General features: G+C 36.1%; 1 long non-coding RNA gene across 4 annotated transcripts in view; it reads left to right on the top strand.

Moving 5' to 3' along the window:
• Positions 1 to 3,779: 3,779 nt before the first annotated feature.
• Positions 3,780 to 14,622, top strand: part of LOC131804839 (uncharacterized) — a 51,385-nt gene continuing 40,542 nt past the window's right edge. For 2 of the 4 annotated variants that reach the window (XR_009343332.1, XR_009343330.1), the window contains exons 1-2: positions 3,781 to 5,327; positions 7,542 to 9,123. This is a non-coding gene — a long non-coding RNA (uncharacterized LOC131804839). Of the gene's footprint in view, positions 5,328 to 7,541; positions 9,124 to 14,622 lie in introns of all 4 variants that reach the window. The other 2 variants (XR_009343331.1, XR_009343329.1) reach the window with 2 other exon arrangements.

Genomic DNA, 14,622 nt, shown 5'->3' with positions numbered 1-14,622 from the left:
TTACGTTAAAATTGCAACAAAAAAACTTTTTACAGTGAGTCAAAAGAGGCTTCAGGGTGAAGAGACAAACAAGCGGACGGACACCATACCCCTACAACACAGGCCGAAGAAACAGAACCCTAACAACAGAAACAATCCCAGACCCACAAAGTGAGCACTTGTTTAAAATTTCTTTTCGACACATATGAGTAAACAGGGAGCAATCAAATCCACTATACAACAAGACATTTGATTCTCTTGTGCTGCCAATAGCCCAAGACTCGAAAATTAAGAAAGGAACCCATATTTTCTTGACACGAGTAATGCAGAAGAAAAACTATTTCTTTTATTCTTGACAAATAAGTGGCGGTAGGTCAGTGCAAGAAAAAATAACGGTTTCATATATAATAATTGGCACTTTTTTTATTTTTTTTTATTTTTTATTTATTTATTTATTTATTTTTTTTTTTTTTTGATATATTTGGTGTCGTTCGAACACATAGGCCGGTTATTAAATATTTCTGATAGGTATAAAAGTCATGTTGTCGGACACAAAAATCGTTTTTCGTTGTTACAAGTCTCATTTAAATAAAAACTGTTCGATAAGCAAAAGGCCACACCATCTTCCCATTATATTTTAACGTAAAGTTTACTGAATGACAATAACAGCAAAATACATTTAAATAAAGAAATGGATAACATAAATCATTTATTTTATACTGAAGAATGAATTATAAATTTATTTCACGAAGTTAATTACAAATTCGTTTTGTTTATTATTTTCAACCTAAAATGAAGATGCCATTGTGAAAAAAATGCTGTGACTACCTGTTACTTTTACAGAAAGCTTGCCATATCTCTGTAAGAAATGCATATACTTTAAAGGAAAGATGTAATAATGATAATCCGATAATATGAACTTTAGCCTTCACTTTTCATAAAGTAAGGGATAACAAAAGTGGACTATAAAGGGAAGATATAAGAACGGGCCATAAACGAGTAAATAATAAACGTCTTAAAAATAGCGTCTGGTGGAGAGGCACAAAAAAATAACCTAATTTTTTTTTGAAATTAAAAAAAATAATTTGTAAAACAAGCAAGCGTCTGGTGGACAGAAATGCTTGTGATACAAAGCCTACAAATTTATTGAATTTTTGGAAAGCGTCTGGTGGACAGACGTACATTTGAAACTTAAATCTCAAATTTATTTCAAATTTTGGAGAACAAATTCAACATCGGACAGACATAAAATCGATCCCATGTACTTACAAAATTTATTTTTATTCTAATTTTAACCTTTTTTCCCATTTAGCAAAATATCTATTGCTCTAACGAGCTTAATACTTTCTGGGAATCAAAATTAATTCCTTGCTTTTTTTCGCAGAAATATTTTGCTGGTATATTTTTTGAATTTTGTGACAATTTTTTTAAAAACAAAAAAATTTGTTTTCTTCTTGCTACCTTTTTTCACTTTTCTTTGCTGAAATATTTGGATTTTGACTCAAATTATTTTCCTTTAAAATATTTTGCTGGGACATAATAATTTTTTGAAATTTTTGTGTTGAATCAAAAATGTTCTCCAAAAGGAACACAATTCACAAAAAGATGGACAAATTCAATGAAAATTTTGCCTGAGATATGCAGTATACAAGCATAGCAAGCATATATATAGATCCAGAGTTCAATTAGATTCAGAACACATTGATTTCTATAGAAATTAATGGGCACATTCAAGCAATTACGCAGAAAGAAGTAGAAACAAGTAAAAAAACAGTGAGTTCGGCCGGGCCGAACTTTGAATACCGTCCACCATTTGGAACGAATTAGAAAATTTTCAAAAAAAAATCCATTGAAAATTCTGTTAAAATCTTTAAACTACTTAATATCGGAAGGTGCCGATATATGGTGGGATATACGATGTTGTGGACCTATATAGACAAATCTATGTCTGGGTGTAAAGTACTCACCAGGAACTCCTTGTGTGGATTTTCATATAATTCCATTGGGAAATATAGCTAAAATCATCAAAATACCAAATATCGGGGGAACCGTTATAGGGGGCGATACGATATCGTTAACCTATATAGAGAACTCTATATCAGGGGTTAAAGTGCTCACAAAGAATCCCTTGTGTGGAATTTCAGACAATTCCATTGAAAAATATGGTTGAAATCATCAACATGTCGAATATCGGAGGGTACCGTTACATGGGGTATATACGATATTGTGGACCTATAGAGACAATTCTCTTTCAGGGGGTGAAATACTCATAAGGGACTCCTTGTGTGAAATTTCAGACAATACCGTTGAAAAATGTTGGTAGAATCATCAAATACCGAATATAGGGGGTACCGTTATATGGAGGCTATACGATATCGTGGACCGATATAGCCCATCTTCGAACTTGATATAGCCCATCTTCGAACTTCTAACTTGCCTGCAGACAAAAGAGAGATCTGTGCAAAATGTTAGCTTCCTATCTTAATTCGTTTAGACTGTAGCATGATTAAAACAGACGGAAAGACGGACGGGCGGACAGTCCTGTCCGCCGTCTTAGAATTTTACACTGATCAAGAATATATAAACTTTGTTGGGTCTAAAACGATTATTTCGATGAGTTACAAACGGAATGACGAACTTAACGTACCCTCCATACTATGTATGGTGGAGGGTATAAAAAAAGGAAACGAGAATCTCTTTTCCAGACTGACGCCGTTCGACACCGATATATTTAGTGGAGGATGTAACAACCGTGTTCTAAAAGCATTTAGGGAAAGGATACTATCTCGATTTGGCGCACGAAGTTACTTCTTACCGATAACGGATGCCAGTTCACCAGTTCGCCGACAATTTACTGCGCCATATTTAAATTGTGTAGAAATTAATATAGATACTGCTTTTTCTACCTTAAAAGATTCCCAAAAGTCAATAATGGACAAACCCACCTAACCATTGCGTACGAAGGCTTTTTACAAGCACCAATACCAGCTTCTGGAGTCGCTAAAATCCTGTACGGTTGCGTTCACGAGGTTGACAGAGAAGGAAACGGATGTCCTGCGGGAAAAAACGCCGGGTCCACACCCGCCCCTAAGCCATCCAACAGGGCCAACACCACCGAACCCAAAAGAGGAGGTCCCACAGCCCAAAAAAGACACGACGTGAAGTATCATCGTCCACAGCGGTAGTAGTCGAGACTATCGTCATCTCATCTGACCATGAGGTACCGTCTCCCCGCCACGAAGAGCACCTGCGGTGCACGATTACCCAATCACCCCTCCTCCAGCCAGATACACCCTAACCGAGTTACCACAGACTCCAGGTCGCACCCATTTCACTGACATGGATTTCCACTGACGCCCGGACGTAACATAGGCTTGGTTCAGTATATATATATATATATATATATATATATATATATATATATATATATATATATATAATAGCCGGTTATAAGCGTCTGGTGGACAGACATACATGTCATGCCTACAAATTTATTTGAATTTTTGGGAAAACAAAATTGCCAAACAAGCAAGCGTCTGTTGGACAGACATACATTTGAAACTTAAATCACAAATTTATTTCAAATTTTGGAGAACAAATTTAATATCGGAGTCTGGTGGACAGACATAAAATCGATCCCATGTACTTACAAAATGTATTTTTATTCTAATTTTAACTTTTTTTCCCGTTTAGCAAAATATCTATTGCTCTAACGAGTATATTTTTTGAATTTTGTGACAATTTTTTTAAAAACAAAAAAAAAAATTTCTTCTTGTTACCTTTTTTCACTTTTCTTTGCTGAAATATTTGGATTTTGACCCAAATTATTTTCCTTTAAAATATTTTGCTGGGACATAATAATTTTTTGAAATTTTTGTGTTAAATCAAAAATGTTCTCCAAAGAAGGACACAATTCACAAAAAGATGGACAAATTGAATCGTGAAAAATTTACCTGAGATATGCAGTATACACCAATACTAAGAATAGCAAGCATAAAAGATAATATATATAGATTAGGGGCATCCAGAGTTCAATTAGATTCAGGACACATTATTCAGAGGTCATTGATTCTTATAGAAATTAATGGGCACATTCAAGCAATTACGCTTAAAGAAATAAGTAGAAACAAGTAAAAACAGTAAGTTCGGCCGGGCCGAACTTTGAATACCCTCCACCATTTGGAAAGAATTAGAAATTTTTCAAAAAAAATTTCATTGAAAATTCTGTTAAAATCTTTAAAATACTTAATATCGAAAGGTGCCGATATATGGTGGGATATACGATGTTGTGGACCTTTATATAAAAAAATCTATGTCTGGGTGTAAAGTACTCACCAGGAACCCCTTGTGTGGATTTTCAGATAATTCCATTGGGAAATATAGCTAAAATCATCAAAATAACGAATATCGGGGCTACCGTTATATGGGGGCTATACGATATCGTTAACCTAAATAGAGAACTCTATATAAGGGGTTAAAGTGCTCACAAAGAACCCCTTGTGTGGAATTTCAGACAATTCCATTGAAAAATATGGTTGAAATCATCAAAATGTCGAATATAGGGGGTACCGTCACATGGGGTATATACGATATCGTAGACCTATAGCGACAATTCTCTTTCAGGGGGTGAAATACTCATAAGGGACTCCTTGTGTGGAATTTCAGACAATACCGTTGAAAATTTGGGTAAAATCATCAAAATACCCCACCCTCGAGGGGGGTACTCCGACAAACACAGGAGGGTAACCGGCACCGGGAGAACCAGAACGTCCTTTGTACCGCTAAATTTGCCGCTTTATATATATCCTTACAAGAGCTGTTAAATATAAGTAAACCCCAATCAATTCTGAATAAAATAAATATATTTGCTTAAAAACCTAACAACTTGCGTTTTTACTCTCTCGTGGCAGAACCTAGATCCCGCGAGCGTACCTCAGCACGAAGAAGGGATTTTTTTTTTTAACTTATTCAAAAACAGAATATCGGAAATTATTGAAAAGTGGGTTATGAGCGATGACGCCATGTTGACTCATGCTGGAGTAGTTCATGATGGAGAAAACCCTTTCACTAGAGTTAACGGCGTTAAAATATTATTTACGCCGTAGAGCGAATTTGACGCCGTCAATTAACATAGGTCATCACATTGAAAAGCAGAGGAGTCTGAAAGGTGTTTTTTCACACACACACCCACAACCCAACTGTAAACATCCAAACAATTCCCGAAATTCCAACAGAGCAACCAGTAAATTGGGTTACTGTTGGATTCCTTGCTCTGACTTGAGTTAGTCTTTTCAAAGTCGATCGCCGCGCCGTATATTTTTCTCCCCTCCGTATATTTAAAGTTGAGTGTAAGTAAATTAAACCCAATGAAGTGGTTATATAGCAAAACTTACATACTAATTTAATAAAAAATTGTACATCTGTACATGTACATATATTGCTGGGACATAATAACTTTTTGAAGTTGTTTTGCTGAAATATTTAGACCTTGAACCAAATCAATTTTTTTTTGAATTTTTTTTCTCGAATTTTTGGATTTTGTCCCAAATTATTTGTTCGAAATATTTCTGCTGAAATATTTGGTTTTTTACATACATTTTTTTAACTCTCTTTGCTATTTTGATGGAAAATTTGGTGAATTTGGAAAATTTGTTGAATTAGACAAATGTTCATAGCAATCATAAAATAAAGTTATTGGTTTAAAAAAAAAAAATCCTCCCGTTATAGGATATTAAGAGATTTTAGTGAGACTTTCTTTCGACAACCCAGCACACACTTTTACGTCGTTGAAAAAATTTTTGGATTCTCTGAAATTTTTTGGAATTTTTAACTTTCCTTTGATTATCAAAGTAGATTCTCGTGTTTTGGAATTAAATCGTTTATTGCAGCAATATATCTCTTGTAATTCTGAAATAAGTAGAAACAAGTAAAAACAGTAAGTTCGGCCGGGCCGAACTTTGAATACCCTCCACCATTTGGAAAGAATTAGAAATTTTTCAAAAAAAAATTTCATTGAAAATTCTGTTAAAATCTTTAAAATACTTAATATCGAAAGGTGCCGATATATGGTGGGATATACGATGTTGTGGACCTTTATATAAAAAAATCTATGTCTGGGTGTAAAGTACTCACCAGGAACTCCTTGTGTGGATTTTCAGATAATTCCATTGGGAAATATAGCTAAAATCATCAAAATAACGAATATCGGGGCTACCGTTATATGGGGGCTATACGATATCGTTAACCTAAATAGAGAACTCTATATAAGGGGTTAAAGTGCTCACAAAGAACCCCTTGTGTGGAATTTCAGACAATTCCATTGAAAAATATGGTTGAAATCATCAAAATGTCGAATATAGGGGGTACCGTCACATGGGGTATATACGATATCGTAGACCTATAGCGACAATTCTCTTTCAGGGGGTGAAATACTCATAAGGGACTCCTTGTGTGGAATTTCAGACAATACCGTTGAAAATGTGGGTAAAATCATCAAAATACCGAATATAGGGGGTACCGTTATATGAGAGCTATACGATATCGTGGACCGATATAGCCCATCTTCGAACTTGACCTGCCTACAGACAAAAGAGAGATCTGTGCAAAATGTTAGCTTCCTATCTTAATTCGTTTAGACTGTAGCATGATTAAAACAGACGGAAAGACGGACGGGCGGACAGACCTGTCCTCCGTCTTAGAATTTTACACTGATCAAGAATATATAAACTTTGTTGGGTCCAAAAAGATTATTTCGATGAGTTACAAACGGAATGACGAACTTAACGTACCCTCCATACTATGTATGGTGGAGGGTATAAAAAAAGGAAACGAGAATCTCTTTTCCAGACTGACGCCGTTCGACACCGATATATTTAGTGGAGGATGTAACAACCGTGTTCTAAAAGCATTAAGGGAAGGATACTATTTCGATTTGGCGCACGAAGTTACTCCTTACCGATAACGGATGCCAGTTCGCCGACAATTTACTGCGCCATATTGTCCACAGCAAAGCCCTACGGAGCAAGCTTAAAGACAATTATCGCTCAGCTAGCAAGCAATCAGCACAACAAATGAAACGACTTTCTGCCGGAAATTTCGTTGGCAGTAAAGCGTTTCTGAGTCAACCGGGTACAGCTTGGTCCAGAACCAAGGCTCCAGAACCAAGGCTTCCAGGTGCTTTGTTCGATGAGATAATCAGTCCGTGTACTAGAGTTATAGAACCTTCAAAGAGGGCGGTCGAACTATATGAGATTTTCCAAATAGTAAAGAAGAATCTGGCTCAAGCTGGAGAAAATCAGAACAGACGGTCAACCTTAGACGTCGACCTTGTATTGGCGAAACAACACCCCCATTGTCAAAAGCGGCATAATTTCGCGGCGAAATTGGCAACCTAAATTCGATGAGCCTTTCGAAATTATCAGTTTCCCATCTCTGGTTGTCGCAAATTTGACGGAAAAACGAAATTAATGCTCACTTCGGGGATATGAAACCTTACGTCTCACCGTCTGAACATTTAAGTTGTGTAGAAATTAATATAGATTCTGCTTTTTCTACCTGAACAGATTCCCAAAAGTCAATAATGGACAATCCCACCCAACCATTGCGTACGAAGGCTTTTTACAAGCACCAATACCAGCTTGTGGAGTAGCTCAAATCCTGTTCGGTTGCGTTCACAAGGTTGACAGAGAAGGAAACGGATGTCCTGCGGGAAAAAAAACGCCGGGTCCACACCCGCCCCTAAGCCATCCAAAAGGGCCAACACCACCGAACCCAAAAGAGGAGGTCCCACAACCCAAAAAAGACACGACGTGAAGTATCATCGTCCACACCGGTAGTAGTCGAGACTATCGTCATCTCATCTGACCATGAGGTACCGTCTCCCCGCCACGAAGAGCACCTGCGGTGCACGATTACCCAATCACCCCTCCTCCTACGGTGTCACCCATGGCAGCCAGATACACCCTAACCGAGTTACCACCGACTTCAGGTCGCACCCTTTTCATTGACATGGGATTTCCACTGACGCCCGGACGTAACATGTGCTTGGTTCAGTCCCCCCGGCATGCACCGGTCTCGCATTCGGAAACCGAATACGGCCAATCACATATAAATCGCCGATTGTAGCAAGAACGAAGTCAAAAGCCCTTGGGTTCTTCAGAAATTAACCCTTGAGGTGTTTGAAGCCCTTGGGTTTTTGGGAATTAACCCCTTGAGGTGTCGTAAATACCTTCGGGTCCCGTAAATACCTTCACCCCTTAAGGTATCGTAGAGCCCTTGAGTTCTTCCGGAATTAACCCCTTGATGTGTCGCAAAGCCCTTCGGGTCTCTTCGTTTTAACCTCTTGAGGTGTCAAAAGCCCTTGGGTTACTCAGAAATTATCCCCTTCAGGTGTTTAAGCCCTTGGGTTCTTCTTTAACAACCCCATTGAGGTGTTCAAGCCCTTGGGGTATCACCGTTCAACCCATTGAGATGTCTAAAGACCTTGGTTTCCACGTTATTCAATCCCTCGAGGTGGGGTACTCCGACAAACACAGGAGGGTAACCGGCACCGGGAGAACCAGAACGTCCTTTGTACCGCTAAATTTGCCGCTTTATATATATCCTTACAAGAGCTGTTAAATATAAGTAAACCCCAATCAATTCTGAATAAAATAAATATATTTGCTTAAAAACCTAACAACTTGCGTTTTTTACTCTCTCGTGGCAGAACCTAGATCCCGCGAGCGTACCTCAGCACGAAGAAGGGATTTTTTTTTTAACTTATTCAAAAACAGAATATCGGAAATTATTGAAAAGTGGGTTATGAGCGATGACGCCATGTTGACTCATGCTGGAGTAGTTCATGATGGAGAAAACCCTTTCACTAGAGTTAACGGCGTTAAAATATTATTTACGCCGTAGAGCGAATTTGACGCCGTCAATTAACATAGGTCATCACATTGAAAAGCAGAGGAGTCTGAAAGGTGTTTTTTCACACACACACCCTCAACCCAACTGTAAACATCCAAACAATTCCCGAAATTCCAACAGAGCAACCAGTAAATTGGGTTACTGTTGGATTCCTTGCTCTGACTTGAGTTAGTCTTTTCAAAGTCGATCGCCGCGCCGTATATTTTTCTCCCCTCCGTATATTTAAAGTTGAGTGTAAGTAAATTAAACCCAATGAAGTGGTTATATAGCAAAACTTACATACTAATTTAATAAAAAATTGTACATCTGTACATGTACATATATTGCTGGGACATAATAACTTTTTGAAGTTGTTTTGCTGAAATATTTAGACCTTGAACCAAATCAAATTTTTTTTGAATTTTTTTTCTCGAATTTTTGGATTTTGTCCCAAATTATTTGTTCGAAATATTTCTGCTGAAATATTTGGTTTTTTACATACATTTTTTTAACTCTCTTTGCTATTTTGATGGACAATTTGGTGAATTTGGAAAATTTGTTGAATTAGACAAATGTTCATAGCAATCATAAAATAAAGTTATTGGTTTAAAAAAAAAATCCTCCCGTTATAGGATATTAAGAGATTTTAGTGAGACTTTCTTTCGACAACCCAGCACACACTTTTACGTCGTTGAAAAAATTTTTGGATTCTCTGAAATTTTTTGGAATTTTCAACTTTCCTTTGATTATCAAAGTAGATTCTCGTGTTTTGGAATTAAATCGTTTATTGCAGCAATATATCTCTTGTAATTTCTGATTTTGCTATTCTCGTTTACACTCTTTTGTTTTTGACATATATTTGAATTATTTCTCGACTTGCAAAAATAAAAACCTCCTGTAAGTGGACTTTAAGAAATTTTATTTTCTTTTTTGCTTCTTGTTTACACAAGAATATATTCATTTTAATGTTTACTCTGTTTTTAAGTTTGTAACGGACTATCGTGTACAACTGTATGATATTCATCATACAGTCGTACTGCCAAATTATAACAAGTGACATTTCTAAAAGTGCCACTTGTGACATCTTCGCTTGCTCGTTGTTTTCTGACACTTAATCGTTTTTTGGACTACGTCCTAACAACAACGAGCTTTCTCAGCAACATTAAAAAAAGGTAAGAATATTGTTCTACGACAATATTCAATTAAATAAAAACTATCCAATATTTCTATTGGACAAAATACTAAAATAAAAAAATTGTTTGTTTCTTTTCCTTTATTTTTGGTGCTACTTCTCCTTTCCCCCTTTGCTACGCAAACATTTGCGAGCCGGATAAGTGTAACAATAATAATAAGGAATTCTGCTCATTTTTTCCAAAAGATTTGACTACGTCAATACGCAGAACTGAAACAACATTTCGTCATCAAAACATCAACAAAAATAACAAACAGGTACGTAGAGTGCAATTTAGTGAGCGAAGTGTTATATTTATTTCAAAAGAAAACAAAAAAAAAAAAAAAATCGCTTAACCTACGGTCGTCCAAACAGTGCCGCGCAGTGTTGTTGTTCACTTTTAATATTCATATACGAATATACGTATGTATGTAATTATTTCTATTTTCGTGTAACGATAAATAAATAAAAATACCAACAAAGCGCATCAACTACTATCCAGTGATCTGTGTTGTTATTATTTTAAAAAGAAGAATATTAAAGTGATTGGTGATTATCCAATATTTCTATTGGACAAAATACTAAAATAAAAAAATTGTTTGTTTCTTTTCCTTTATTTTTGGTTCTACTTCTCCTTTCCCCCTTTGCTACGCAAACATTTGCGAGCCGGATAAGTGTAACAATAATAATAAGGAATTCTGCTCATTTTTTCCAAAAGATTTGACTACGTCAATACGCAGAACTGAAACAACATTTCGTCATCAAAACATCAACAAAAATAACAAACAGGTACGTAGAGTGCAATTTAGTGAGCGAAGAGTTATATTTATTTCAAAAGAAAACAAAAAAAAAATCGCTTAACCTACGGTCGTCCAAACAGTGCCGCGCAGTGTTGTTGTTCACTTTTAATATTCATATACGTATGTATGTAATTATTTCTATTTTCGTGTAACGATAAATAAATAAAAATACCAACAAAGCGCATCAACTACTATCCAGTGATCTGTGTTGTTATTATTTTAAAAAGAAGAATATTAAAGTGATTGGTATAGCAATTTCCAAAAAAACAAAATTGGAGCAATTCAACTACCATTCGTCTGGTGGTCATAAAAAATAACAACAAGGCGCATACATACGCACGCAGACACAGCAAGCGCTAATGTACGAGGGATCATTTTGAAAGTATAAAATAAGATATTAGAATAAAATTTAATAAATAATTTTGTGGAAAAATATATATCGAATTTTTTTATTTTTGAGAATTCGGTGTGTGTATAATAATTTTAAAATAAAATATAAATAAAATAATATATATTAAAATATTTTACAAGTTTTTTTTTTCTCAATTTTTGAAAATTTATTTCGCAATTTTTTGTTAACTGCTCGTCGCTACTTGTGCATCAGTCCGTGCACCCTATGATCGGCATTTTTAACTAAAATTGCTATTTTTGAGAAAAAAAAATTATTTTTTTTTGAATGTTTGGTTATTTTTGCAGGACTTTTTAGTTCTTCTACGAGATTTTTCTAAAATTTGTTTTTTTTTGTTTTTGTTTTCGCTCCAATACACTGAGATAATTTTAGTGTATTTTCGCTACACTGAGAAAAATTTTTATTGAATTTTTTATAATATTCGCAATTTTAATACTTTTTTGCATTTTTTTGGACAATTCCGAAGAATTACGCTCTTCTTATTGTTGAATTTACTAAAAATCTGAGATTAAAAAAAAATACTGTCGATATATTTGCACATATTAGTGCTTTTCTTTCAATTTCAAACAATTTTTTTTTTCATTTTTTGCTAAAAATTTTAACTCCTTCGTGATTTTTGTTTGCTTTCTTGATTTTTTAATAATTTTGTAATATGTCGCTTACTCCTCTTGACTTTTTCATCCGAGCAACTGACGCTCTGGTCAAGTTCTCTGCAAACTTTTCTGACCTACGGGATGGAGACCTTGATATTTATTCGCTTGAGATTCAAGGAACTGAAGCAAAAGAACTTTGGAGTAAGGTGAAACCGTTATTTGATATATATTTAAATTACTTGCAAACATCGGAAGACGCATGTGCAGAGGACATCACTTCAGCTGACAGTAAGTATGATGTCGCTTATAAAGCTTTTCTGCAAGTGTTGTCTGCCATCAATAGAAAGGTAGATAAAACAAAAATAAGTCTAAAACGTCTGTTCCTCATTCTAATACCAATCAGCCACCATCTAAACCCGTGTAGATTCTCCTCTAGTAGATAATGTATATTCGATCTCTGAGGCTTCATAAAAATCCTCTAGTCATAGGGACATGGATGGCATTTCACTTAATAGCCTTAATTCGCCTCCGTGAGACATAGATGTGTTCAATGGTGACTTTTTTCGTGGCCCACCTTCTTCTCAGCTGTCTATATTAACAATTCTCGCTTGAGCGAAATTGAAAATTTGTGCCACCTTCTTAAGAAAACGAGTGGCGAAGCTCGAGATATAGTCTCTAAGTTCCCATTGATGCATAAAAGCTTCAATTTAGCCTGGATAATGTGTCAAGTTCAGGTTTAAAAAATTTGTAGCGTTGAATTAATAGTTGTGTTTCCGCTATGGTTATTTATGACGTGCCAACCGACGGTTGGGATCCAATTTTGGTATTTTTGTGTCTGCAAAGGCCTCCCCAACAAACAGATACACTGTGGGAACAAAGCGTCAAGAATAAGTCAGCGCTATCATCTTGGAATGATCTGAACAATTTTCTTACGGAAAGAGTTCAGACATTAATTTGCCGGGAAGCTTTTCAAGTTTCCAGATCTGCAAATAATGACCACCATCCTCTCACGGCCCGTCCGGTTCTGCTCCTGCTCCTCGTCTACCAGAAACTGCCAATTTTAACCCGAATCTTCCATCGACGTCTTCTGGACAACAATCTAGTTCCGTAATTAGATAGGTGTTTCATACGTCACAAAATAGGACGGTTCTCTTCGGCACAGCTATGGTGAATATTGTTCACCAGGGTATGACGTATCCAGCTCTTGCCTTAATTGAACCTGCTTCTGAAGCATCGTTTATTACTGCTAGATTACAACAGCGTTTGGGTATTTCTACAACTTCCACTTAAGCAACTGTTTCTGGTTTTAATCAAACTGTTTCAATATTGTCGAGGAAACTGTGTTCTTTTGGTATTTCTTCATCCATAGATAGTTCAGTACTTATGAAAATTACAGCGTTGGTAGTTCCTACCATCTCTGGAAATCTTCCATCCTTTGTGGTTAGTACTGAATTTTCTTCCAGGTTGCCAAATCTACGTTTGGCTGACATCCAATTATTCGACTGTAGACCAGTTGATATGTTATTAGGTGCTGATATTTATCCTAAAGTTCTCTTACAGGGAATGCAATCTAATGTTTTGGGTTCATTAATTGCGCAAAATACTGTGTTTGGCTGGATCATTACTGATCCCATTTATGCTAGCAACATCAGAGTATTTTCTACTAATGTAGCATATTCTGAAGAAGATGCTCTTAACAAGACACTTCTTCGATTTTGGGAACTGGGAGAAGTTCCAAAGCGCTCAATCTTGTCACCTGCTGACAAATACTGTGAGGAAAATTATAAAAATACTACTAGAAGATTGTCATTCTTCCCATAAAACCAGAATTATTTCGTCAACATTATCTGGCCATTCTAGTGCAAATTGTCTACGACAATTCATTAGCAATGAGGCTTCTCTGCTTAAAAAACCAAATATTAAACAAATATATAATGGGGTGGTTAGGGAATATATAGATTTAGATCATATGAGATCAGTTTCAATCCCTTCCGCAAAATCTACCGTTTGCTATTTGCCTCACCATGCAGTAATTAATCCAGAGAAACAAACTACCAAATTACGGGTGGTTTTTAATGCCTCTAATAAAACTTCAAATGGTAAAAGCTTGAATGATGTGCTCTATGTCGGTCCGACCCTCCAAGTAGATTTAGTTCTACTCATACTGAGGTGGAGAGTATTCAAATATGTATTTAATTGCGACATTACTCAAATGTATCGCCAAATTTTAGTAGATTCAGCTCAAACGCCTCTTCAGCGTATTCTTTTCCGGGTTTCTCCCGACCAGCCTATTCAAGATTTTGAGTTGAAAACGGTGACCTTTGGAGTAAATTGTGCTCCATATCTAGCTATTCGTACTTTGTTACAGTTAGCAGATGACACCGAAGGTGAATTTCCTCTTGCAGCGCATATCCTGCGGAAATGCATGTACGTGGATGACGTACTGACAGGGTATCACAACTTAGAAACAGCGCCTGAACACCTAATAGACACTAAACTTTTAGATTTTGTTGAAGCCAGCAGTTCTAAGCCTATCGGCATTCGTTGGAATGCTCAACTAGATATATTTTATTTCAATGTAAAACCACTTGCTAAAAAATCCGCATATACTAAACGAGAATTGTTTGATCCTATTGGGTGGTTAGGCTCTTTTATAGTTGTAGCCAAAATTATAATGCAATGCATTTGGTTAGATCACATCGATTGGGATGATTCTCTTCCGTCTACGACAGAGGGTGCTTGGCAGAAATTCGTTGAGACGTATCAGGATGTCAATTGTAT

Source organism: Musca domestica, unplaced genomic scaffold (genome assembly GCF_030504385.1).
Source record: "Musca domestica strain aabys unplaced genomic scaffold, Musca_domestica.polishedcontigs.V.1.1 5, whole genome shotgun sequence".
In the NCBI taxonomy this organism is placed as follows: domain Eukaryota; kingdom Metazoa; phylum Arthropoda; class Insecta; order Diptera; family Muscidae; genus Musca; species Musca domestica.
This window is presented reverse-complemented; position numbering and strand designations above follow the sequence as displayed.